Source organism: Ceratotherium simum, chromosome 12 (assembly GCF_057802395.1).
Source record: "Ceratotherium simum simum isolate JZ-2026a chromosome 12, ASM5780239v1, whole genome shotgun sequence".
Lineage (NCBI taxonomy): Eukaryota > Metazoa > Chordata > Mammalia > Perissodactyla > Rhinocerotidae > Ceratotherium > Ceratotherium simum.
Window position 1 is genome coordinate 41,201,607 of NC_141911.1, and position 27,253 is coordinate 41,228,859.

Below are 27,253 nucleotides of genomic sequence, written 5' to 3' on the forward strand. Positions count from 1 at the left end.
CAAATGAAAATAAATTACTGGCTACTACCAGTGAGAATTCAGTGGTAGCTTCTCCCTTGATACACATTTGTTTTTATGAGGAAAATCCCTTACAAAGGTCCAACTAGCTGGGAGTCTCCTTCCTTCTTCAAGACACAGTGGTGGAATGCAGTGAAGCAATGTGGAGTCAGAGATCAAATCTTCTCTCTCCTGACCTTGTGTGCAAATCAGACTGAAATATGGAATGATAATCTGTGACTTATCATTCTCGCTGCAGCTTCTCATTTCAACAGATTTCTCCATTTTATCATAAAAAATCACTATATCTGCTTGGCTGATAAAATCTGTTTTAATAAGGCCTATGCACTTTCAGTGGCTCTCAGCAAACCTCTAAGGGCAGTAAATTGCATCTTGGAAATGCAGGCTTTTTGGAAATGTGTCTGCATCAGGACTCTGGGGGATTTAAATGCAGAGGGATTTGCAAGGTTTGCATTTTTCATTCATTAAGGCTGTGTTGCTGCCAAACTTCTCTTCCTGTTAGTCATACAGGGAGGAGGGCTCAGCACAGTGGGCTGGTCATAAATTGTTGCGCTGCTCAAGGCAGCCCAAATGTAATACCAAGGGGGCTGTAGATCTTGGCATAGGTTTCGTGAACAATTTCTGAGAATTTCAAATGTATTGAAAAATCACATGTTTACAGAGGAATGAAAGACTCAGACTATCTTTAAATCCAGCAGGCTGAGAATTAAGCTTGTCCTTTATTTAAACCAGTGTGAGAAACCCAGAATTAGATGACTGCAAAGAGTCTATTTTTGTGGAATTCTATAGAAAAATTACTATAATTAAATGATTCTTTAGTCTTGATGAGTGGTACTTAATTTTTTTTTTTTTGAATGAGAATCTGAAGAAAGTTCTGCACCTTCTGACCAGAAATTGCCCACAAATGCACACACATTGTGTATACAATTTCAGGAGATTCATGGGTCCTCTGAGGCTCATCCATAACCCTCAGGTTAAGAATCCCTGCTCTTTATACTAGAAGCTCCTTGATGGTAACAATTATGTCTAATCGTTATATCTAATTATGTCTAATCTGCATAACATCCCTCCTGTTCGTGCCTAATACCCCGTTACATACTCAGAAATTCTAGTTAGTGTTTCCTGATATGAACTTACAGTAATAAACTTCTTTTCTATTTTCACATTGTTCTTTAAAAAAACCCAAGGTGTTTATTTGATTAAAAATGCAAGTCTCTCTAGGGTTAGCCCTGTGGCCTAATGGTTAAGTTCAGCATGCTCCACTTTGGCGGCCCAGGTTCAGTTCCCAGGTGCAGACCTACACCACTTGTTGGTGGCCATGCTGTGGCAGCGACCCACATACAAAATAGAGGAAGGTTGGCACAGATGTTAGCTCAGGGTGAATCTTCCTTAGCAACAACACAAAACAAAACAATGTGAGTCTCTCTTTTAAGTAAGCTCTGCAATGTATCATTATATTCCCTTGATACAGACTAAGTATTAACAAGGAGTTACCTCTTCTCTAGCTCCAGAATTGCCCTGAACCAAATTTATACTTTGGCAAAATTGAAAATGCAATTGCTGCTGCTGAGAACCGCCCACTAGCTGTCTGACTTCTGTCTCCTGTGGACTTTTAAAGGTCCTCCTTTGTACTTACATCTTCCCTGAGCTATAGGGGAAATGTCGCTGCAGGTGTTGCACTGAGCAGTTCCAGGGAGCACCATTCACATGCATTACCATGTGGACCTGAGTCCTCACTCAGTACTGGTAATAACTGCCATTAGTGAGTTCTTACTGTGCTAAGGATGTGTATTATCTTCACAGCAGCTGGCAAGTTAGATGCTATCTCCATTATTCACTTGAGGAAAGGAAGGCAAAGAAAGCCAAAGTAATCTGCTCAAAGCCATAAAACTTGTGAATGGCAGAGTCACAATTTGAACCCAGACTTTTCTGTCTTCAAGACCCTGCCCTTTAACTACTCCACTTATCCTCTTCCTTTGTACTTGTGAATTTGCCAGTGAAAATCAGATTAGACAAATGGATGGGGAAGAGATTTGTGGTCCTTCTTTGTATCCCAGGGAAAAATTCCCAGGAGATGTGTCTGAGGAGCTTCAAGGCATTGATGCTTCCATGCATACTTTGCCAGTGTTCCCATTGATGTGTGATGTGGTGTGCATGGGATGGAACCTTTGTGAAGAGCTCTCATTGTTGGAGAAGAGTTGGAGATAAATTGTTGAAGATTATATAGGGTGGCCCTATATACAGTTTTTTTTTACAGAAAAAACTGTAAAGCAGGTAGACATTGTCTTGAGTCCCCTTGGCTTCTCTTTCATCCTTCTATCACTTGAGTAGCACCACTCTTTTCACAGGTGAAAGTGTACTGATGAGGGGAGTTTGGGTGGTTTCTCACTGACCTATAGGAAAGTGACAGCAATTTGCTGTACAGGCTTTTGTTGCCAGGTAACGAAGGTGAGGGGCACATGGGAAGAGGGATGCACAGAGAAGGATATTGAGGCTGGGAAGTTCAGAACTTGATACAGATGTGTGTGTTGGGGGATGGGGGTATGCAGGAAAGACACATGTGCAAGCTAGCTGAAAACAGACCTATTTCTCTATTCTCAGGTATGATTTGGCTAGGAAGTGCCCCTGGGGACATCTGGTTTGAGAAGGATTCATCTCCTCCAGTCTGAGAGCACTGACCATATCGTCTAGGTCTCCCAGCTCTGCTCCCTAAGCCTCTAATTGGTCTGTTCCCTGGGAAAACCAAGAGGTTGTGGGCAGTAAGAGAATCCGGACTAGTTAGTGAAGATGCCGAAGAAGAAGAAACAGGTACTATTCAGTTCTATTCTTCCAAGCTAGAACTTAGATAATGGCAATAGATTACCCTGGACTTTATGCCTTAACAAAGGGCGACTAGAAGAGAGTTACCTGCTGGAGCCAAGGTTGGCAGAGAGTGCAGGATGGAGGGGAAGGAAGAGGACGGAGGCTGTGTTGGGACACTCTACACAGAAATGTCCAGGATAGAAGCATGGGGAACAAAGGGCAACCCTCTGCTTAACCTCACATCACCCCTGGAGAGGGGCCAAAATCTCCTAGAAACTGTGCACACTGCCCCAAATGGACTTCTCCTTGTCAGCAGTTCAGGCCATTTGGGAGCACTATCCCTCTGTGTACAGAAGGCTCGGCCCTGACCCCTGATGGGCACTGGTGGTGTGGAAAGAAAAGCCTCAGCAGCAGAACTGAGTGAGGGAAATCTGAGTAGAAATGCATGGTGGGAAATCTACCCTCGCTATAACGGGAACTACTAAGTTACTTAGTACAGTTAAAGTGCCCCAAGGGGAATCGGCCACATTAAAAAACTTAACATGGAAAGTCTTTCCTGATTGCTACCTAAACAGACATTTTGATTGGGGTTAAAAAATTAGGCTGGTCTATACCATTGCCCAGAGGGGACTACAAAGCTGCAGGATACTAGAGTCTGTTGTTGGAGGTCCCCAGATATGAAAAAAGTCACAAACAAACTATAATTTTTTGGACTATATTTAAGCCTTAATACAGAGATTGACCTGCAAGGCCACCAAGTGACTCAGGGTGGAAGATGCAGAAACAATCCTGGTTGTCCAAATGCTGGTCTCCTAATACTTCTTTTTCTGCATGTGAGCACTAGCCTATGCCCACTCATATCCCTCTAGATGAGTATTCTCATCTCGGGACAGGATCACAACTAACAGAAGGGAAAGAGCAAGAACAATAACCTGAATTTCATATTCAAAGCAAGGCAGGGCGAGAGTCTTGGTAGATAGGAAGAGTTTAGAAAGTATCCTTCTTTCCTTTTTCCAAGGGAGAAAGAAGAAATATTCTGGGATTATTTTTCTTCTTTACCCTTCTACAATTTTCTTCTCAATTCCATTAAAAAAACACATTTATTGAATATCTTTTCTGCTCAAGCCATTGTGCCAAGCATCACTAAAAGTCCAAGGATGGTTCCCTTATGGTGGGAGTTATAATAGGGGAGTATGACGAGTATTCAACACCAAAAACTATGATACAAGGCCCATTTGGTAAATACAAAGATGGTGCTTGAGAGGCTCAAACAGGGAAATGTGCCCCTGTTGGGAAGGATCAGGAAAGGCATCTTGAAGAAAGGAACGTTTGAAATGGGCCTCGAGAAATGAATAACCATAGTGGGAAGAAGATTGAGGATTGGGTGAGTGTGTGCCAGCAAGAGAAAACAGCCTGAGCAAAGGCCCAAGGACAGAATGGCCTGGAGGATGACTGAGAAATAGCTGGGAGGCTAGGGGACTGAAGTATATGGTGTGTATAGAAGAGGAGCCCTGGAGCAAAAGTCTGCGATAATCTGATCTTCCGACATCACATAGCCTGCCCCCTCTAGCAGGTGCCTTAAGAGCCAGTGATTGGGCAGAATATAGACTAGGTGATAAAGAGCAGATGGCAGGGTTTTCTACAGCCTCGCCTACGTTTCCTCTTCCCACTATTCATATTTCCCCTCCTTCAATTTCCAACTATTATAGGAAGCAAGCTGGGCCTTCCACACTAGTAGAGGAGTCTCTATCCGTTCTGCTTCAGAAAATATAGCATTGGATTTTTAAATACACAGGCAATCTTTCCTTAATAATAAGTAAAAGACAGCTTTATGTAACTTTTGCTTTGAAAGTAAATATCAGGTTTAACATACCAGTTTCTCAGAATTGCTATGGCTATCGCTGTATGTGCTCTCGTGCAAAGCAAGACAGGACTTACCAGCTATTCAACAATCCTAAGCAAGTAGCATGTCTGAACAAAGAATATTTTGACTACTTTACCTAAAAATTTTTAAAGTTTTGTGACATATACTATCTAGTGAAATATTTCTGGGGAAACTATACCATTCAATTCTTCTGGAATTTGGGGAAGTCTCATGGCTGCCTTGACTCCAATGGGTTTTCTTGGCATCATTCCATTCCTAGGTAGAGATTGTTCAAGGAAAGATTCAATCTCTTTATTTGGAAGACACACCAGCAGCTGAAAGGCTCATCAGGTCAAAACTTGGTAATGTTAGATCAGACTTTGACAAGCTTTCATATGGGAGACTCTTGCATAAGCAGTTGCCTCGCTGCTTGGGGAATGACAGTGAAAAGTGGCAGTCAGGAAAGAAAACATTTAGAAAAACCTCCCAGTTCATAAAATTCCCCACATAGCATTAGAAATTCATTGAAAGCTCTAAAATGCAGATCTTTCTTTGAAGAGTCAAACCCATTTGTCATTCAAGTGGTGCAAAGTACTTTACTCAGATACATTTTACTCTCATTTCACAGGTTGAGCCCAGGCATATGGAAACGTTGGAAATATTGATAAGAGGTTGGTGGTGGGAAGGGAAGGGATCATTTTTAAGCAAGGGACGTTTGCCTTTCTACTATTGTTAGATAGATTTCTTTTTGTACTGAGGAATAGACACTAGTATAATTAAGTGGTCTTTGTGACATTGAATGGAAGACTACATCAGGGTTCTGGAAAACTCCAGGAGCTGGAGGGGAGCTCTTAGAGAGGGGATATTGCAAGCCCTGGGTGGTAGGAGAGGGAGGTTGGGAGATGGGAAGGTTGTAAACCCAATATCACCTACTTCAAAAGGTTGCCCAAGGACCTGGTGGTGGGAATCACTCCTTGACATTGATAAAAACCTGCAAACTACTTGTGACTCACTCAGTGTCTGAATGGCTTAAATAAATATTGTAGAGCCGTTTTGAATTTTTCCCATTCCTGGGGTGAATTAGAGGGATCTGGTAGACAAGATGGTTACTGAAACAGGCTCTGGTCCTTATCCTAGTTCTGTCAGTGATGTGCTGTGTGATGCTGGACATATTACTTAACCTCTCTGAGCACCCTTTCTTTTTTTCCCACGTATCGTAGAAGAGGCCATAATCCTATAATAGTCTTGCAGGGTTAACGTGAGAACTGAATAAAATAATGTGTGTCAAAAAAGCATAGCAGGATACTTTCAGTAAATACTTTTCTCATACTTCTTAACATTCTTATATATATATTTTTTCTTATAATATGCTTAAATATACTTCTTTCCCATAAAGCTTCATTCCATTTTGGAATTCTGGAAGGGCAGTCTCACAGTGACGAGCATGCCAGGCATTGGGGTTATTCATGACAGGGTCCTCCAGGTCTCCTCAGCTGCAGCCCACACCCCCAGGGCCCTGAAGCTGACTCATGCTCTCAGGGGACCTGGGAGCAGAAGAAATGGACTTTGGTTCACAGCCAACTAGAGCAGAGCCTTTCCAGAGCTGTCCTGAGCCCAAGGCGTTTCCCTGGAATTAGACCAGCCATGAATGGAAGAAGCCTGGCTTCACTGTATTTGGCTTGCATTAGAGTTTCCAAAGAACTCTGCCAGGATCCTACCAGACATGAGATGCTGTTCCCTTTTTCCTCAAAGCTATTTATGTTAATTAATCAAGGCATTTTGGAGCAGCAATTCTTCACGTAGAGGATATTTCCCACAAACATTCCAGCCTGTAACACATCTTCCAAGCTAAAAATATTTTATATGTTCTAACCCCTAAAGATTTACAAATTATCATTGAAGCTGGAGGCAGTGATGATTTGAACATGTTCCTTAATTGAATGTCATTTGAGGTGAAAGAAAAATCAATAGTTATCCCAGCAGCCATGGAATACATTATAGAATTAACTCCGGCCTCTCTAATTCGCATGGTTGAAAGCACTTTCAGAAATCATGGGTCTAAAGGGAAAAAATAATTGAGGAGTTACCATGTGTTGATGTGTTGATTTGTTTTGTGCATTTTTCTGGGGGGTGGTCAAATAAAATTTGATATTTTTACTAGGTGTGTCAATTCCTTTATTTTATGGGAAATGTCTTTGCAAAATGTAGTTCTTCTGATAGAGCGTGAGACTGTAAACCTTGTTAATGGCACATCTAAGCTTAACCCAGCTCCCTCACACAAAGGAAGATCAGTAACTGGGTCATTATGGTATTGAGTGGGGTTTCGGCAGGAGGAGCAAGGAGGTTAACGTCTTTTCTTACTGCTTTGAGTACCCTTTGGGTGGCGTAATTTATTTTGCTCTTTAGATTGTCCTTTCAGTTTTGTTTTTCTTTTTTTTTCCCCATGTGGCTGGTTCAAAGAGGTGGGACTGAGGTAGCCTGTCAGTTGGCAAGGGCCCTTGGACCTTTGGAAGTCCTAGAAGAAACTGAATAGGGCTCCGAGAAAGGGAGGCATTGGCCAACTGTTCTTGCCTTAGTGTGGAAGTGCTCTTTCCTTGAATTTGTCTTGGCTCCTCCTGCTTCTGGAAATGTAGGACCCTGGCGATAAGGTCTGATGTGGGTCTACAATAGCGATTCTCAAAATGTGGTCCCCAGTCCAGCTGTATCAGCATCTCCAGAGAACTTGTAAGAAACACAAATTCTTAGGCCCCACCCCAGATCTGCTGAATCAAAACCTCTGTGGGTGGAGCCCAGTAAACCGTGTTTTAACAAGCCCTCAAGGTGATGCTAAAGCCGGTTAAAGTTGGAGAACCTGGCCTAGGAAAGTTCAGCCCACTTCTAGGCTATGCCTTAATTAAGCTGTAGGGGCTGTTCCTAACCAGCTCAACAGAGGAGAGATTTGGTGTCAGAACGTCAGCGGGTAACAAAGTACACGGGCATGGGATGACTGTACGTGCCCTTTGGGGACCTGGCTGAGGAATCAGGATTTTGACTCAATTTTGCTTCTTGAAGACATGATTTAGACACTAGCCCTGTCTTCCAAATATATTTTCTGTACTAGCAGCTGGGCACTCAGCCCTATTACTGGTTTAACCACTGCTTTGTTGAAAGCTCTTATATAAGCCATTCTCCATGCATTGGCTTGGGAGAGCTTCTAGCCAAGGCAAGCTTATGTCCAACGTTTGGGTTGATCTTTGAGACTGAGGCCATTTGCGGCTTCTCCTGGGTATCCAATGTCCTCATGTTGCCACTTGTATACTGAGAACTCTTTTGACTGTCTCTCTCAGGACTTTTTTCCCAAGTTAATTGGTTATTGTGTTATTCATCCCAGCTTGCTCTTGAAATTAACTGGCTCTGGTCAGCAGATTGAAGTGTGAAAATTTCGAGCCCTAAGTCAGCCCAGTGGTGAAGGTTTCTCGGCACTGGACCTGTTCAGATTCCTCAGTCTAGGGACTTTCCACCATCTGATATTTATGTGGGGCTGAGAAGTCATCATATGAAGTGTTGTATATACAAACAGCTCTTTTTTATAGATGTTAGTGAAGTAGGAAGAACGTAGGTTTATAAGCAAGAAAGACCTAGGTTCAAATACAGGTTCTAGCACTTATTAGTCCAGTGGCCTCGAGCAAGTTGCTTAGTTTTAGTTTTCTCAACTTGATATAGGAATGATAATTTCTACTTTCAAAATTAGAGCTGATGTAATCAATGCTTAATGGTAATTTTTATTGCTGGCATTAATAAAATGATAGATCCAAGTTTTTTTGAAGTTGAAAAGTGTTTCTGTTTGGCTTGGAATGAATCATATATCTTGATGTTTTCCCACTTTGGTTTTATGTTTGCAGTGCTATGTTTTGGGGCTAATATTAATATTATTCTTTAGTCAAAGAGGATATACATTGACAGGGGCTTGAAAGTTACCGGATATAAGGAAAAGGCCAGAATAAAATGTAACATTCCCAGTAAGTAGCTGACAAGGTGTAAGGCTAGATAATTGCGCCAAAAGTTTTTACTATTTTTAATCATGCTTTTAAAGAGAAGGAGTGTTTCTCCTTCATTTCCCTCTGCTGTTTGTTTTACTGGGAGGAGAGTGCCTCACCAAAGGTAAGTGAGGTCGAAGAGCCTTAGTTCTGGCACCTACCAGCCGTATGGCCTGGGGCAAGTTGCTTAACCTCTGAGACTTATTTTCATCATCTATATAAATAGACTAATACCTAGTTTTCTGCGGTGGTGTAAGGTTAGAGATCCCAGGTAATTCCAATTATCTGCCTTCATGGAGGAGAGCAATAGATAATCCAAAGAGACTGAATTTCTCTTTGACTTTGCAGGCATGGTATGATTCCTTTTTTCCTACAGATTTATCTTCCTAGTTCTTTGCTTAGGCTGAAATGAAAATTCCCTTACATAATGGAACTTATTCCGTTGTATCGTGGGAATACATCTGGGTGGAAGAAGTTTGCCAAGGAGACATGGAAACATTTTGCAGATAATTGAGAGTTGGCTGTCAAACGTTGGTCAATTCAAAGGTCACAGGCTATTGGAAATACCATCAGTGCTCGTTTATGTACCAGCTGGTGTTCCCTCTGTGTGCCAGATGGAGGGTGAGTGGAGTGATGTCGAGCAGGCACATGGGAAGTGAGTCTGTGCTCAGAGAACAAAGCAAGCCTAGATGGGGCCAGAGAGGACACCCCTCCACATTGAAGGTGGCCAGTTCTCATAAAGCAACACAAATGGCTACTCCCGAGTCACCTGGGGAAAAATACCACGGTCATCGCACCTCAGTTTTCTCATCTGCAAAGTAGTGATGTAGCATGTAATTCCCATTATTGTCCTAAGGGTTAAATGAGATAGCTGTATGCAGCCAGCCCATAATAGACTACTTTGTAAAGGGGTCTCTTTAAATTCTTATCGACCTCAAATATTTTTCATGATTCTATGTCTCCCTGTTCTCTCCCAGAAAAGCAACATTTTCAATTTGTAAAGCATAAAAATAGATTGTTTCCACCTGATATGTCATACTATGACCTGCCAAAAAGAAAATGTCTTCATTTCTTGAGGAGAGCTGCCTAATTCTGTCTCTTCTTCATACTGCAGAATACAGCTATAGCCTGGTCTGTCCCTTCTTAGTAAGAGAGGCGCTGCTGGGTTCAAACATGAACTCAGAGAAGCTCCCGGGGTTCTCGGGCCTTTCTTCTGCACAGGTGTTGAAACAAAGAGAGGGTAGGACCTGGACCTCTGGCAGCATCGTCACACCTGTTTTTGATTTCAAATTCTAAGTTACTTTGTCTCATTTTCTTGAGAATCCTGTTGAGGGTAATTTGTATTTGCTCTTTTTTCCCTTGAAATATAGTAAATCAATATTTTCCTTGATGGTTGTTTTATCAATTTTCGTCGATGGTTATTTTATCAATGCCCATATGTCAAAGAGTGCCAAATTAACTTGTTTATTCAGACTTTTTGTTCTTTTATGCAAAATAGAGACTATTTGAATTGAAATAGAGACTATTGAATTGACTTATGAAATGGCAGCATGGTGATGTAGAAATTATGCATGCTGTCCAGTTCAACAGGCCTAGGTTCAATAGACTCAGCAGTCTGTTGAATGCCAGCTGTGTGACTTCAGACAAATCACTTAACCTCTCTGGCCTTCAATTTCCTTATCTATAAAAGACGGATAATGATGCTTACTTCATAGAATTATTGTGTAGGCTAGAGATAATACTGTATTCAGGGACGTTGCACAAGGTAAGCAATAAACAAAGTATAGCTATGATTAAATTCTAACACTAGAAATTGTAACATTTGTCTGAAAGTTGAACAGAAGTTATGCTCTTCACAATTACCCTCTGAGGCCCTCTTGTTCTTTTGTTGTAGACAAAGGAATGGACGCTCAGAGAGGTCAAGTCACATGTTCAGAGTTCTGCATCTAGAGAACGAAAGAACCAGGATTTAGCCCAGACTTTTTGACCCCAAATTTAGGGCTCCTTTTACTCCATACCAGCCGCCCTCTCATGATGAAAACTTAATTCTTTGTGGTATCATGGGACCAAAAATTGTGAATGCCAAAAACACACACTTTCCTATTCCTCTTTAAACCACTGATTACCTTCTGCCTCACAGTATGATTACTTATGCATATCTAATAGTTTTTCTTTTAGCGTATGTGAAAGAAAGAAAAAGAAAAATCAAAGCAGAGCCTGACTCTGGGGCAGTCTCGTATTCTCCATAGTATCAGCACAGAGTGCTGGAGCCAGCGGAACTCAATATATGTTCATTGAATAAACATAGAGCTGAGGGGTGCGGGTTTATGTCCAGTTTTGTGTAATAGTTAGACCAGTGTGCCATCCCACTTCTCTTTTATGTCTCTCAGAGTTCAAGCTTTAAAAACAATTTTTTACACCTGTCTCTATTCCTAAATTGCTTGAGGTGGTTCATTGCTCAAATTAATCTGTACTTGACTCACTTGGAGAGATCAACAAGTTCACACATTGATGTGAATGAAGAAGAGGGAGAGGCACAGGCATTTTATCATTTATTAAGAGACAAGCACTGACACCAAAAAATTTGTATGGAAATGAAATGTCGTTTAAATAAATCAATTAACAAAAGTACATGTTGCAATCATTTCCAAGCAATGCTCTGAAAAAAATTCATGCAGTTGAGGGACTTACCAAATAACAAAATCTAAAAGCCTCTAGCTGCGTGGCTCAGTCATCCTGTGGGCTCCATGTCCCACCTCATCCCGCCCACAAGCAGCTCTGGTCTTTAAGCTATAAAAGATTCTGCATGTACAGTTACGGGGTTGCTTCTGGTCCATTTTACGCTGTATGGACCTGCGCCCTTTGAGAGAGGAGTTAGTCTCAGAATTTACTTAGTGACTCCCAGGAGAATAATACCCATCAGACATAGTCAATACACTGAGCATTCAGTGCAGCGTAAGGGAAAATTTATACTGACATCTGAGTCTTAGTGGATGTGTTTTCAGAACTAACCAGCTGGGGGAATAAATTAGGGACTAAGGGAATAAATTAAGGATTCAGATGGGTTTTCACTGAGGTAGGGAGCAGTGGTGGTAAGGGTCACATAGTTGGAAATCTGGAGTCATCATTTTCCTCCTTCAGTGTAGTGACTGCTTTTTGGCTGGGCACTGTCGTATAAGTTTATTGACTGCTCTGTGCTTCAGTTTGTTCATTTAGAACAGTGGTTCCCAAATGGGGGCCATTTTGCCCCCTAAAGGACACATGGCAATGTCTGGAGACATTTTTGGTTGTCACGACCGGGGGAAGCGAAGGTGGTGCTACTGGCATCTCGTGGGTGGAGGTCAGGGATGCTGCTAAACATCCTCCGTTGCACGGGATGGCTCCCCACACCAAAGAATTGTCTAGCTCAAAATGTCAATAGTGCCAAGGCTGAGAAACCCTGATTTAGAGAGACAATGGTAATATCCTGAATCTACCCCCTCCGATGGAATGTTAGGCGACTTACTTTTGTAGAATGCTTTGAGTTCCTTGGATAAAAGTTGCCGTGTAAGTTTAAAAAAAAAAATCATGTCACTGCATGTCCCCGGGCCTCAGTGAAGCTTGCTGACAGGGTCTGACTCAGCTCCTTCCCACATTTTAAAAGGTTATCTTTGCTCTTATTAGGGTTTGTCTTTTTTTAAAAGCTTGTTTTTCTTCCCAAAGTACTTTAAATTTTAAAGGTTTGGTCCTGAACCACCTAGTTATCTAAGTCATTTCTGGCATAGTTATCAAGATTTTTAGAGAGGACTTTTCAAACTGGTCTTGGTTCTGGACTAAAGGATACTTCTTTTCCTGAGGTCAAGGAACCAGGTGAGCCTTTAACAATGGTGCCATTGCTGGCTGACCTGACAGCTCACCCACAAGTGAAAAAGAGTGAAGTTAATAAGAGCAGACTGGGCCTGTCCCGTGGCTTAGCAGTTAAGTGCGCGCGCTCCGCTGCTGGCGGCCCGGGGTTCGATCCCGGGCGCGCACCCACGTCAGCGCTTCTCCGGCCATGCTGAGGCCGCGTCCCCCATACAGCAACTAGAAGGATGTGTAGCTATGACCTACAACTATCTGCTGGGGCTTTGGGGGAAAAAATAAATAAATAAAATTAAAAAAAAAAAATAAGAGCAGACTGAGTCTTTCACTGGCTCTTCCCTTCCTTTTGCTCCTGGAAAATTCTCTTCAGCAGCCCCTTGGGATTCACCCAGAGAATGACAAAGAAGGGAAAAAACAATTTCCAAAGTAGACACTCACAAGAATTGTATTTATTTTTTCTGGAACCATCTAGGAAAAAAGAAAACAACCACACAGACAAGACAATTTTGAGCCAAGCTTGCTTCTGATTTAAGTCATTTCCTTTCTGCTAGTCTGTCAAAACTCAACTGCATCATATCAAGTTGTCTGAACACTAGATTGATGCAGGAGGTATTTTTGGAACTCTTGTGACTTTGGCAGACTCTAGAAAATATCAAATGTGTCAGAAATCTGGGAGGCCAGGGGAATGGAGAAATGGAGTTTATTTTCATGGAAAGTTGGTTGTGTACTTAGGTTGCTGGGAATATTTTCCCTATGAGAAGATGATTTAACTAAGGCTGAAGGTTAGGGGAAAAAAAAATGAAACCGCTGAAGATCAGACAAAGAAATAGAATTTCTACCCGAGGAAATTTATTTTGGTATAGAAACCTCTACCCCATTATCCAAGGAAGAGTGTTCTACCAGTCCTGTTAATAATATTTCATATTCATTCAATGAATTCCTTTAGTGGATGGCAAGAGTCATAAAAGATATTGTTGAGCTGGAGGTACCACTGGACAGCACTGAAGGAACATCCAAGAACGGTGCTCTGAGAGTTGGGAAGTGACAGCTAGAGAAATAGGCAACAACAGTTGTAAACTGCAGTATTGCTCTCAGCCTCACCTTTGACATCGCTGGGATAGACATTTCTCTAATTTTCTCCCTTACACTGTTTGAAGGGCATTATGGGAATACAGTTGGCTCATGGTGATGACATTAGCATTATGAATAATGCTTGGGGGCTAGACCTAGGATGCTGAGAACTGACTATTGGTTTCCCAGAACATTTTGCACAATAATGTCTGGGATGCCAGGTCAGCAGAGTGGCTGTCAGAGGAAATGCAGGCAGCAGAAATCCACTGGAAGGAGATGTTAAAAACTAGACATTTAAACAGAGAATTTTGCAATAGCTTCTTCATTTTGTTTGCACTGTGGTGTGGTGGTGTTTACCTTGACATAATTCTGTTATTCTTTATTCATCGAATTATATAGCTTGAAAAAATATTCTTTTGCTGCTACGTAAGTGTGATCTCTCTTGGCTTCATATGATTCCTGTAATCAGTCATGGGATTGGCAGAAATTCATGACTTACCAAGAAAGCAGCAGTGTGCTTGTTTAGGTTTTTCTCTTCCATATAGACTGGAATTACATTAAAGAAGAAAGTAGCTTGATCTGATGGGTAGAACATTATGGTAGGAATGAGATTTCCCTTGTAGGCTGGAGGTGTAAGCAGGGAGATTTAACTCTTGTAGGAGAAGAGCAAAGAGATGTGATTCAGGAGTATTGGTTATATCTACAGTGGGGAAAGAAAGCCTGCTAGTGCTGGAAGTTGTTTTTTTAATGACATTAAAAAAAATTGCTACTACTAAATTAGGATGCAAGGTGGTATAGAGCAGGGATTGGCAATGTTACCTTAAAAGGCCTGACAGTAAATATTTTAGGCTGTAGACTGTAAGGTCTCTGTAGGAACTACTCAACTCTGCCATTGTAGTGTGAACGCAGCACAGATAGTAAGGAAAGAAATGGGCGTGGCTGTGTTCCAACAAAGCTTTATTTATGGACACTGAAATTTGAATTTCATGTAATTTTCACGTCTCAAAACAACATTCGTTTGATTTTTATCAACCATTTATTTTTTAAAATTTTATTTATTTATTTATTTTTCCCCCAAAGCCCCAGTAGATAGTTGTATGTCATAGTTGCACATCCTTCTAGTTGCTGTATGTGGGACGCGGCCTCAGCATAGCCGGAGAAGCGGTGCGTCGGTGCGCGCCCAGGATCGGAACATGGGCCGCGAGCATCGGAGTGCGAGCACTTAACCGATAAGCCACGGGGACGGCCCCCATCAACCATTTAAAGATGTAAAAGTCGTTCTTAGTTTGCAGACCGTGAGGTGACATAGAAGACTTGGCATGTGGTCTGTAGTCTGCAGACCCCTGGTTTAGAGGAAAGCACGGTGATTTTGGAATTAGATAGACTCAGGTTAAAAATTTGGCCAAGGTCTAACAAACTGCTGGATTTGGCTGGTGGCAAATCACTTTTCTAAGCTTCAGTTTCCTCATATGGAAAATGGGGATAGTAAAGTTTCCCATTCATGGTTATTATGAGTATTAAAAAAGATAACATGAGTAAAATGCCTAGTACTCTGTCTGCTCTCCCTTAACAAATGGTAACAAGATAATAAAAACTATTATTGTTAACTACATGTACCAAATTTCAGAGTCACCCGCATTTGCGATATGAACACACCTTTGTACATTTCTTTGAAAGGTAACATTAGATCAGATTTTCTCGAGTTGGTCACTTTAATTTTATTCCACAAGGATTTTCTTCATCCAAATGCATTTCTATAGTCTCCTGCTGGAGTCTACAGATCCAGACTTAACATGTATGAACCTAATCTGTATATCCTTTCCTACATGAACAGATAAATTAACATTCAAATTATGTTTTTCCTACACCTTCTTACATTGCTCCAGGGAGAAGCTTGTCAGGGTCAAATTACAAGTTAAACCTGTGAGTTGCTGTGTTCCTGGTTTGCCCTTCTCAGACTTGGCAGCGCAAGAGTCTTTGGTTTCACTTTAGGCCCTTATGTCTGTGACAGAGCAAGAGATAACCATGAGAATATTGTTTGCATTGCTTTAGCTAGATGATATAAACGAGCACTTGTAAGAAACTTGATTCAGAATAAGTCTTCACATCTAATTCTTCAAGATACAAGCATTTCTCCAACCCTATAATTTGTGAAAATAGCTTCTCAAGAGAGCTTCCAGCCTCAAAATCTATGTTCAGCTGAACCTAGAGTCTTAATTAGATTTTCCATGTGAAAGAAATAACTCTGTTTCTCCATCTCTTATTCTGACAGTACCAAATGAAATTTTGAAGAACAGTATGATCTATGCAGCCAGGACAAGGGTGAGTCAAGTGAGATATTTGTTTTGGGTGCAAAATTTAAGGCGTGCCCAAAAACTCAGTAATCAAGATAAATGATATTTTAATGCAATATTTTTAAAAAATTAAAATCCATAATGAACAAAATTTTGAAATTTAAAGACAGAATCAGTAACAGTGCTGGCCAAGCCATATTGGAGCCTAGGGCAAAAGAAAAAAATCAGTAATACTGATCCAATAGATCTTATTTAGGCTCCTTCATAACTATTTCTCCCTTGGAGGCTGTGCCTAGACTTATTACTGTAATTAAAAACATTGACTTAGAAACTGAGTTGGTTCTGTTGCACTGTTTTCCCCTCTTCACTGCCTATTCTTTCCACATTCTCTTCTTTGACTATTCTTTTCCCTCTCTTTATTCTGTTATCACTCACTCACATTTCTTTTTGCTACTTTCTTTCTGTACATCAACTTTGATCCATTTACTCTTCCTCAGATTTTGCAAGGAAAACGGTCAAAGAGCTCTTTTATTTATAATAACTGAGTGGTTTCGTATAAGTTAGTATTAACTCTAAAGCTAAAATGCCTTTCATTGATGGTGTTTTATATTCTCTTGGCTGGAAGCCAACATGGTGACCTCTTTAAGGATTCTCATGGTTCCCTGGGGTATGGAAGCCTCCCATCTGGGAAACATGGCGCTATGAGACAGCTGATAAACCACAGTACGGTCTAGGGATTTCCCTTCATTCTATCAGTGGCAATCTTAGAGTAAGTGTTCATGAATGTAGTGGGCCACTCTTCTGTGACTCCTGACAGTTACCAGCACATTCTTTAGAGAGGAGAGTTTGAAAACCAAATGTTCAAAGTAAGCACCATTGGGATGTGTAGGACTATTAACGTGGCAGCATCTGGCGTTTGTAATCTGAACAAAAGCTCTCTTCCTCTTTCTTAATCTTTATCCCAGATGGGAGCATGGCTCAGTACCAAGTAAATTTTCAGTTTTTCTTCCCAGGGAAAGCTAAGCCAGAAGAACAGAATGCCACAGGGAGTGACCATGGGAATAGGAGTCAGAGCTTTCATATATTCCGTGCAGTAGATAGAGCACCATGGGGACATAATCTCTGATAAACAATTTTAAATGCAAGCAGTTACATTAACACTGATTAAATCCAGCCCTGTGATTCTATAGCAGATAATTGGGCAGAATCATGATTTGGGGATATTTTTCTTATTATCCAATGTTTAAAAATGTATTTGGCTCCTCTGTTGCCCAAGAGTATATATATACATATATATATGTTATAGTTCCTTTAGTCTGGAAGTCTAACCTCTAAAACAGTAAAATAAACATGTCAATGTTTATTCACATATTGTGCAAACACACACCAAGTGCTTTTTGTGGTTGGTTTGAAGTTTTGATTCTGGTTTTCTGTATTTATTTATTTTTCTTTTAAGAAAAAATATGAATATCCTCTGCTAGGATAGGGTGGGAGTTGGGGGAGGTGGCTCTTTGCAGATGATGGGAGAAACTGAATTTAGTTCCTCCAGGCTTGGAAAGCTTCCTGCATTATGTAGAATTAGAGATGAGCTTGAACAAGACAAAAAAAGGGAGTTCTCTGAGGAGATGAGGGGAAGCTCTTCCTGGCCAGATGGGAATACTGGCTTTCTGAAGTAAATCCAAGGGAAGTATGGAGCAGTGTTCTTGAACTTGTGCATGCATCAGAATAGCCTGAAGGGCTCGTTACAACTCGAATTGCTGGACCCCACCCCGAGAGTTTCTGATTCCAAAGGTCCAGGTGAGACTTGAGCGCTGGCATTTTTAACAAGATTCCAGTTGTTGCTACTGCTGCCGGTCCAGAGACCTCACCTTGAGAACTACTACTATTGAGTAAAAGTTTCTTATCTTTACTGGGTAATAGACTCCTTTGGGAGTCCAAAGAAAGCGTTTAGATTCTGCCTGGAAAACTGCACAAACAAAAATGTGAAATTTTGGATCTAGTTTCAGGATCCGGATTAATCCAGATCCTTTTGTATTGCTCAGTTTGAGATGGCTCACATTATCCCCACCTCCATGATTCTTCACTCAGGGACTTCATTCATTCTACCAAACCTTGTAAGATGTTATGGGGTGCTGACTTCAGGGATGACTTAATTAAGGCGCCTGGATTTTACTAACATTCTTGAAGATGGAAAAGGTTTTGTAGGAAAAAATCATTAAAAAAACCCTCCAAATATTTAAAACTCTGTGTGAATATTTTTACAAAGTTTGTTCTGATGCACTGTAGGTACTCATTCATTTTTTTTTTAATTTTTTGTTTATTGCAGTAACATTGGTTTATAACATTGTAAAAATTTCAGGTGTACATCATTATACTTCTATTTCTGCATAGATTACATCATGTTCACCACCAAAATACTAATTACAACCCATCACCACACACATGTACCGAATTATCCCTTTCACCCTCCTCCCTCCCCCCTTCCCCTCTGGTAACCACCAGTCCAATCTCTGTCCCTATGTGTTTGTTTATTGTTGTTATTATCTACTACTTAATGAAGGAAATCATACGGTATTTGACCTTCTCCCTCTGACTTATTTCACTTTGCATTATACCCTCAATGTCCATCCATGTTGTCACAAATGGCTGGATTTCATCGTTTCTTATGGCTGAGTAGTATTCCATTGTGTATATATACCACAGCTTCTTTATCCATTCGTCACTTGATGGGCACTTAGGTTGTTTCCAAGTCTTGGCTATTGTAAATAACGCTGCAATGAACACAGGAGTGCATGTACCTTTACAAATTGGTGTTTTCAAGTTCTTTGGATAAATACCCAACAGTGGAATAGCTGGATCATATGGTAGTTCTATCCTTGATTTTTTGAGGAATCTCCATACTGTTTTCCATAGTGGCTGCACCAGTTTGCACTCCCACCAGCAGTGTATGAGAGTTCCCTTCTCTCCACATCCTCTCCAACACATGTTGTTTCCTGTCTTGTTAATTATAGCCATTCTGATGGGCGTGAGGTGATATCTCATTGTAGTTTTGATTTGCATTTCCCTGATAGTTAGTGATTTTGAACATCTTTTCATGTGTCTGTTGGCCATCTGTATTTCTTCTTTGGAGAAATGTCTGTTCACGTCTTTTGCCCATTTTTTAATTGGGTTGGTAGTTTTCTTGTTGTTGAGATGCATGAGTTCTTTATATATTTTGGAGATTAAGCCCTTATCAGATGTATGGTTTGCAAATATCTTCTCCCAATTGTTAGGTTGTCTTTTCGTTTTGTTGATGGTTTCCTTTGCTGTGCAGAAGCTTTTTAGTTTGATGTAGTCCCATTTGTTTATTTTTTCTATTGTTTCTCTTGCCCGGTCAGACATGGTGTTTGAAAAGATGTTGCTAAGACTGATGTCAAAGAGCGTACTGCCTATGTTTTCTTCTAGAAGTTTCATAGTTTCAGGTCTTACATTCAAGTCATTAATCCATTTGGAGTTAATTTTTGTGTATGGTGTAAGGTAAGGGTCTACTTTCATTTTTTTGCATGTGGCTATCCAGTTTTCCCAACACCATTTGTTGAAGAGACTTTCTTTTCCCCATTGTATGTTCTTGGCTCCTTTGTCAAAGATTAGCTGTCCATAGATGTGTGGGTTTATTTCTGGGCTTTCGATTCTATTCCATTGATCTGTGTGTCTGTTTTTGTGCCAGTACCATGCTGTTTTGGTTACTATAGCTTTATAGTATATTTTGAAATCAGGGAGTGTGATACCTCCAGCTTTGTTCTTTTTTCTCAGGATTCCTTTAGCTATTCGGGGTCTTTTGTTGTTCCATATAAATTTTAGGATGCTTTGTTCTATTTCTGTGAAAAATGTTGTTGGAACTTTGATAGGGATTGCATTGAATCTATAGATGGCTTTAGGAAGTATGGACATCTTAACTATGTTAATTCTTCCAATCCAAGAGCACGGAATATCTTTCCATTTCTTTGTGTCTTCTTCAATTTCTTTCAGAAATGTTTTATAGTTTTCTGTATACAGATCTTTCACCTCTTTGGTTAAGTTTATTCCTAGGTATTTTATTCTTTTTGTTGCAATTGTAAATGGGATGGTATTCTTAATTTCTCTTTCTGCTACTTTGTTGTTAGTGTACAGAAATGCAACAGATTTTTGTATGTTGATTTTGTATCCTGCAACTTTACCATATTCGTTTATTACTTCTAAAAGTTTTCTGGTGGATTCTTTAGGGTTTTCTATATATAAAATCATGTCATCTGCAAATAGTGACAGTTTCACTTCTTCCTTTCCAATTTGGATCCCTTTTATTTCTTTCTCTTGCCTGATTGCTCTGGCTAGGACTTCCAGTACTATGTTAAATAGGAGTGGTGAGAGTGGGCATCCTTGTCTGGTTCCTGTTCTTAGAGAGATAGCTTTCAGTTTTTCACCATTGAGGATGATATTAGCTGTGGGTTTCTCATATATGGCCTTTATTATGTTGAGGTACTTTCCTTCTATACCCATTTTATTCAGAGTTTTTATCATAAATGGATGCTGGATCTTGTCAAATGCTTTCTCTGCATCTATTGAGATGATCATGTGATTTTTATTCTTCATTTTATTAATGTGGTGTATTACGTTGATTGATTTGCGAATGTTAAACCATCCCTGCATCCCTGGAATAAATCCCACTTGATCATGGTGTATAATCTTTTTAACGTATTGTTGTATGCGATTTGCTAGTATTTTGTTGAGGATTTTTGCGTCGATGTCCATCAGTGATATTGGCCTGTAATTTTCTTTTTTTGTGTTGTCCTTGTCTGGTTTTGGTATCAGGGTAATGTCAGCTTCGTAGAATGAGTTAGGGAGCTTCCCCCCCTCCTCAATTTTTTGGAAGAGTTTGAGAAGAATAGGTATTAAGTCTTCTTTGAATGTTTGATAGAATTCACCAGGGAAGCCGTCTGGTCCTGGACTTTTATTTTTGGGGAGGTTTTTGATTACTGTTTCGATCTCCTTACTGGTGATTGGTCTATTCAAATTCTCTACTTCTTCTTGATCCAGTTTTGGAAGGTTGTATGATTCTAAGAATTTATCCATTTCTTCCAGCTTGTCGAATTGGTTGGCATATAGCTTTTCATAGTATTCTCTTATAATCTTTTGTATTTCTGAGGTGTCTGTTGTAATTTCTCCTCTTTCATTTCTGATTTTACTTATTTGTGCCTTCTCTCTTTTTTTCTTGGTGAGTCTTGCTAAAGGTTTGTCAATTTTGTTGATCTTTTCAAAGAACCAGCTCTTGGTTTTATTAATTTTTTCTATTGATTTTTTAGTCTCTATTTCATTTATTTCTGCTCTGATTTTTATTATTTCCCTTCTTCTACTGATTTTGGGCTTTGTTTGTTCTTCTTTTTCCAGTTCCTTTAGGTGCATTGTTAGATTGTTTATTTGCGATTTTTCTTGTTTGTTGAGATAGGTCTGTATCGCTATAAACTTCCCTCTTAGAACCGCTTTTGCTGTATCCCATAAATTCTGGCATGTCGTATGTTCATTTTCATTTGTCTCCCGGTATTTTTTGATTTCTTCTTTGATTTCTTTGTTAACCCAGTCATTGTACAGTAGCATTTTGTTTAATCTCCATGTATTTGTGGCTTTTCTGATTTTCTTCCTATAGTTGATTTCTAGTTTCATACCGTTGTGGTCAGAAAAGATGCTTGGTATTATCTCAATCTTCCTAAATTTATGGAGACTTGTTTTGTGGCCTAATATGTGATCAATCCTGGAGAATGTTCCATGTGCATTTGAAAAGAATGTGTATTCTTCGGTTTTTGGATGGAATGCTCTGTATATATCTACTAGGTCCATCTGTTCTAGTGTGTCATTTAAGGCCAATGTTTCCTTATTGATCTTCTGTTTGGATGATCTATCCATTGGTGTAAGTGGAGTGTTAAAGTCCCCTACTATTATTGTGTTACTGTCTATTTCTGTTTTTATGTCTGTTAATAATTGTTTTATATATTTAGGTGCACCTACATTGGGTGCGTAGATATTTACAAGTGTTATATCCTCTTGTTGGATTGTTCCCTTGATCATTATGTAATGCCCTTCTTTGTCTCTTTTTACAGTTTTTGTTTTAAAGTCTATTTTGTCTGATATGAGTACTGCTACCCCAGCTTTCTTTTCATTGCCATTTGCGTGGAGTATCTTTTTCCATCCCTTCACTTTCAGTTTGTGAGTGTCTTTAGGTCTGAAGTGTGTCTCCTGTATGCAGCATATATATGGGTCTTGTTTCTTTATCCAGTCAGCCACCCTATGCCTTTTAATTGGAGCATTTAGTCCATTGACGTTTAAAGTAGCTATTGATAAGTATGTGCTTACTGCCATTTTTTAACTTTTTTTTTTTTCTCAGTGTTTTAGTAGTCCTTCTCTGTTCCTTTCTTCTTCTATACGGAATTGATGGTCACTTTAGTTTGACCTCTGTCTGAAAGCTCTACTCTTTAACTCCCCTCCTCCCTCCTTTTATGTTTTTGATATCATATCTAACCTCTTTTTTGTGCATTTGTATCCATTACGTTATCATCATGGAAATAGATAATTTTTCCTATTTGTGGTCTTCTCTTTTCCCCTTAAATCAGTCCCTTTAACATTTCTTGTAGCACTGGTTTCTTGGTGACAAATTCCTTTAAGTTTTGCTTGTCTGGGAAAGTTTTGATCTCTCCTTCCATTTTGAATGATAACCTTGCTGGGTAGAGTATTCTTGGTTGTAAGTTTTTTCCTTTTAGCACTTTAAATATATCGTGCCATTCTCTTCTAGCCTGTAAGGTTTCTGCTGAGAAGTCAGCTGATAGCCTTATGGGGTTTCCTTTGTATGTAACTTGACATTCTCTTGCAGCTTTTAGGATTCTCTCTTTATCTTTAATTCTAGACATTTTAATTATGATGTGTCTTGGTGTGGGCCTCTTTGGGTTTATCTTGTTTGGGGCTCTCTGTGCTTCCTGTACCTGGATGTCTGTTTCCTTCCTTAGGTTAGGGAAGTTTTCATCTATTATTTCTTCAAATAGATTCTCTGCCCCCTTGTCTCACTCTACTCCTTCCGGGACACCTATAACACGGATGTTAGTGTGCTTGATGTTGTCCCAGAGCTCCCTTAGACTGTCCTCACTCTTTTTAATTCTTTTCTCTTTTACCTGTTCACCTTGGGTAATTTCTTCTAGTCTTTCGTCCAGCTCACAGATCCGTTCTTCTGTATCCTGTACTCTGCTTTTGAGTCCCTGTAATGAATTTTTCATTTCCAGTATGTATTCTTCATTTCTGATTGGTTCTTTTTTATATCTTCCATTTCTTTGTTGACATTCTCACTGAGTTCATCTATTCTTCTCCCCAGATCAGTGAGCAGCCTTAACACTCTTAGTTTGAACTCTCTGTCGGGTAGGTTGCTCATTTCTGTTTCACTTAGTTCCTTTTCTGGGGTTTTGTCCTGTTCCCTTACTTGGAATGTATTCTTTTGCCTCCTCATTTTGCCTCTTTCCCTATGCTTGTGTCTACGTATTAGGTAGGTCAGCTATGTCTCCTGCTCTTGGATAGGTGACCTTATGTAAGTGATGCCTTAGGAGGCTTCCAGTGTGCTTCCCTCAGTTATCAATGTTCCAGGGGTGTCCCCTATGTGGGCTACGTGTGTCCTTCTGTTGTGGCCTGTTTGCTCTCCCTGTAGGCACCTAGGGAGGCCGAGTTATGCTCCTGGCCAGCTGTTGTAATGCTCAGCTGCTTGTAATTGTTGTGGGCCCTTCAGTCTCTTTATCAGGTGTGGGGAGCCCCAGCACAGTTGGCTGCAAGTTCTAATACCACATTTGTGTTGCAGTATTTCTTTTAAGTGAGTAGGCCCCCAGTGTGGCAGGTTGTTAGGCTCAGGGCCTTACAATTGTTGTAAGCCTCTAGCCTATTAGGTCTCTTGTCAGCTCTCTGAGGATTGCAGCTGGGTGGGGCTGGCCTCAGGCACAGGAGCACCCAATGGTTTCAGGCTTTGGAAGGTGGGGCAAACCCCCTATGTGGGTCTTTGACAAGCACAAGTCTTCTGCAGCTGACAAGCCCTGCTGCCCACAGGTCCACACACACAGTCAACACAGTCCTGGCCCGTGTGTGTGCCCCCACCTCCCGATGCGGACCCAGTCTCTCCACAGCAGGAGCCCCACACACTCTGCCACCGCCCCACACTCTCCACCCGCTCCTTGTGCACACTCTGCCCCGCTAAAGTCGGCTCAGTTGCCAGGCTGCAGAGAATCCAGTCACCAATCTATGCAGGCCCACACGTTGCCTGAGGGCTTGTTGTTGGGTGGGGCCAGTCTCTAGGGTGGGCTGCCTGCCCTGGCTGAGCTGGATTAAATCAGTGCTCTAGCAGGTGGGGCAGACCTGGGCTAGCAGGCCTCAGGGAGAACTCCAATGGCGTCTGTGTCAGCACGCTCACACCAGGCCACAACAATGGCCGCCGCCAATGTCCCAGTCCCTGGAGAGGTCTCACCCCTCACTGAGATGCACTCAGGACCTATTAGGTGAGTCTCTTTTCACCACAGCACTGTGCACCTTTCTTTCTGGTGATTTTAGGATGCTTTCTGAAGCGGGTGAGTTTGCGCGCGGGCCTTTAAGAGCCGGTTTTAGTTTCTTTGTGAACCGGGTTTTCTGGGGGTACTCCCCAAGGTTTTAGTAGCAGGCAAAGTCAGATATTCTGCCGCTGGTCTCGATTGTGCTGGGTCCACAAAATGCCCACAGCGGGGGCGCTCCCCGGCTCAGGACCCCGCGTCTCCTGGGAGGCTGCGTACCTGTGAGCTGCTCCCGGCGGCTGTGAAGCTGGCGGCTTGTGCAGGCGGCGTTTTTCCTCTCCAGAAGGGAGTCTCTGCCTCTTCCACCTCAGTTAGCGTTGTCCGTTGTTGCAGGAGTTCCTCTTATCCAGTTTTCAGTTCTGTCTCAGGGGTACTTTTTCCACGAGTAGTTGTAAATTGGCTGTGTCCACGGGAGGAGGTGAGTTCCGAGTCTGCTTACACCGCTATCTTGACTCGAGATCCTCACTCATTCATTTTTAAATGAACCAAATAAAACTATAACCCTGCTCTAAAAAAAGTTGACCTTGAATTAAAGGACGCAGGATAGCTGTAGCATTCATAAAATATGTTGAGTACATACATGTTAAGTGTTGTGTGCGAGTGTCAGACAATTGTTTGTTAAGGAAAGGAGGAGCTCTCCACCAAGTAAGTAAGTAAATAAAGAAAAGCTAATTCTCTCCGAATTTTGTTAATCTGTAGTGTAAGGAGAGAGAGAACTGAGAACTGCAAAGGACATGTGTTTTTTGGTCAGAAAACTTAACCCTGAATCCAGGAACTGATGTTTACGAGCTGTGTAGGCCTGCAAAAGCTGTGACCATCTGGAACCCCAGCTTCCTTTTCTGTAAAATGAGGCTATTATCTTACAGGTCATTGTGAAGATAAGATACACATGATAACCTGCCTGGCATGTAGGAGCCACTCAATAAATATCCCAGGGAGTAACTTCTCCCGTGGCTCAGTACTGTCCCCTTTCATATTTTCAGGTGATTCGTCCCTCAGACTTGGATGGTTTCTTCACTTGCATGTGCTCCTCAGAACTCTGCTGAATTCTTAAAGGGGACTCTGCAGATCTCGAGAGTTCTCTCTCCATGCAGCTGTTCTATCTCTGGTACTCGGGCCTGTGAATTCTAGCCACGTTGGGCTCCCGGGACTTTCGTACATCTCCTCAACTCAGAGAGTCTCCTGGGCTCTGCTTAAGTTCCCACTCTGCTCCTCTGGCCAGAAACTCGCTCAAAGCAGGAGCTGAGCCAATCGTAGGCCTCCCCTCATTTGTTTCCTGGCTCTCAGGATCATTATCCTTCAATGCCTGATGCTCAGTGTTTTGAAACCGTTGTTTCATACATTTTGTCCGTTTTTTGGGTGGTTGTTGTTTCAGGCAGTAGAATAAATCTGGTCTCTGTCACTCCATCTTGGCTGGAAGTGAAGATTCATTATTTTTTTAACATTTTTTCTTTTGTATTTTGAAATCTATCATACATACATAAAAGCATTTAAAGTACATATGTGCTTTTAACATAATAAAACAAAGACCCTTTTACACATCAACCAAGTTATAAATTAGAACATTGGGAGTGGATTAGAATTTTTCTCTGTGCCTCTCCCCAGTTCCATTCCCTTCTTTTCTCCCCAGAGAAAACAATTCCCCTGAATTTTATGTCTATCATTCACTTTTTTCTTTATATTTTTGCCGCCAATGTGCACATGCTTAAATAATATCTTTTTAGTCTTGCTTGTTTTTGTACTGTCTATAAATGAAACCATAGTGTAGGTATACTTTTATGACTCGGTTCTTTATTCTACATTATGTTTGTGATCTTCAACCATGTAGATGTAGTTCCTTCCTTTTCCTTGCTGGTTAGTGTCCACGTCTTATTTATCCATTCTGCTGTTTGTAGGCTTTGGGGTGGTTTTAAGTTTGGAGCTATTGTGAAAATGCTGCTATTGATTATTTGATTATTTCATTCTTAAACTTGTCCCCAGGAGCTCATGCTCCTGAATTGATCTAGGGTGTATATGTTAGAGTAAAATCAGTGATACTGCAGTGTATGTACAAGTTTAAACTTACTATTGATGAAACATTGTTTTTAAAAATTGTCATACCAGTTTAGACCCCTCACAAAATGCATGAGAATTCCCATTGATTCACTTCTTCAGCACTTGGTATTGCCAGACTTTTTAAATTTTGCAAAACTGGTGGGTGTGTAATGGTATCTTATTATGGTTTTTGTTTGCACTTCCCTAATTATTAATGAGGTTGAGTATTTTAATGTGTTTGTCATTTGAGTTTCTTCTTTAGTGGCAATGTGAACTAGATTTGGCTTTCGTTCTTGTTCCCTTCAGTGCACCACAAGGCTGACATGCATCCAGCAGTGGGCTGCAGTTACTTTGTGCTTAGCATGTGACCTGGCAGTGTTCCTTTTCTCCTCGGAGCTTTCAGGAGTCCCCTCACATTTGCACCAAAGAGGTAGTCGCTTTCTTTTCAGTGCTAGATTGCTATTGATCATTACTAATGGCAGGCTCCCAGTGGCAGTGGTGGGGACAGAGCTGGTTGTTAATTATCCTGGTCTAGCCTTAGTAGTAGGCAAGACTGTAACCCTGAAACTGGAAGGGTGCGGCTTTCTTGGCATTTCTGCCCATATTCCCCTCTGGTAGCCAAACTCTGCATTGTATTTATGGTGGTCTTATCCCTCCTCTCGTGGCAGCAGACCTCTGGTTTATATCAGTGCAGGAATCTGAGCCCAAGAGGTATTCCTGTGCTTTCTCAGGAGT

General features: G+C 40.9%; 1 long non-coding RNA gene across 1 annotated transcript in view; it reads left to right on the plus strand.

Annotated features, from left to right (window-relative positions):
- Positions 1–24,346: 24,346 nt before the first annotated feature.
- LOC147915839 (uncharacterized) overlaps positions 24,347–27,253 on the plus strand; it is a 30,607-nt gene continuing 27,700 nt past the window's right edge. Inside the window, exon 1 of the long non-coding RNA XR_015553744.1 lies at positions 24,347–24,436. This is a non-coding gene — a long non-coding RNA (uncharacterized LOC147915839). The remainder of the gene's footprint in view (positions 24,437–27,253) is intronic.